The following is a 1,128-nucleotide window of genomic DNA, read 5'->3' as shown; positions in this document are numbered from 1 at the left end:
GCGGCGCCGCCCCAAAACCTGGTTTTGAAGCAAACGGGGGGGTGCGGGGGTGCCTCCCGTGCCTCCTCGCACGGCTCCCCGGAGGCAGCGAGGCTCAAACCTCCCCCCCCCCCGTGGTAAAACGCCTCCTTCCCGCTTATTTCTGGGATTTAATCCGTTTTTTGGATAATCGGGGAACGCGAGGGGCCAACCGAAAATCCTGCTCCCAACGCAGGTGACGGGGGGGGCGGGGGGGCAGCCCCCAGAGCTGCCCCGCGGTGCCGAAATTTCCTGGGGCTGGGCGGGGGGACTGGGGGGGTGTTGATAAAGCCCTGGTTTGGGGGTCTCCGACCAGGGGACCCCCCCCCAAACCTTCTCCCCAACCGTCCCAGCCCCGTCCCGTGGGGGCCGCGGGGGTTTGGGGGGCAGAGGATGCAGGAGGGGGCTGGACGCTGACCCCAAAATGCGAGGGAGGGGTGCGGGACGGGGCAGCGTGGCCCCCCTGGAACCCCCCCCCGGGTGTCGAAATTGGGGGTTTAGCCCAAATTTGTGGGAAAACGAGGGAAAAAAACGTAAAAACAGCCCTGGTGTTTCCTGCACAGGGACGGCCCCAGGCGGTGGGGTGAGGGTTGGGGGGGGGGGGTCCCATTTGGGGGGGGGGGGTCCCTGATGGGATGGGAGGGCAGGCTGGGGGGTGCGGGGGGGGGGGGGTTGCAGGCCAGGGCACCCCACGTCTGGACCCCGACACCCCCAGGGGATGGGGAGCTGCTGCACCCCCCCCGGCAGCACCCCGATTTGGGTCTGGCACCCTGAGGGTTGGGGACCCCACAGAGACACCCCCAGGGGCTTGGGGACCCCATGGAGAACCTCCCACACCCTCCAAGGGCTTGGGGACCCCATGGAGACCCCCCCCCACATCCCCCAAGGGCTTGGGGACCCCATGGAGACCCCCCCAGGGCCTTGGGGACCCCATGGAGACCCCCCCCCCCCATCCCCCTAGGGCCTTGGGGACCCCATGGAGACCCCCCCCCACATCCCCCTAGGGCCTTGGGGACCCCATGGAGACCCCCACATACCTCCCCCAAGGGCTTGGGGACCCCACAGAGACCCCCCCCCAGGGAATTGGGGACCCCATGGAGACCCTCCCAC

This window comes from Anser brachyrhynchus, assembly GCF_964034855.1.
Source record: "Anser brachyrhynchus genome assembly, chromosome: 3".
NCBI lineage: Eukaryota > Metazoa > Chordata > Aves > Anseriformes > Anatidae > Anser > Anser brachyrhynchus.
Note: the sequence above shows the minus strand (reverse complement) of the source record.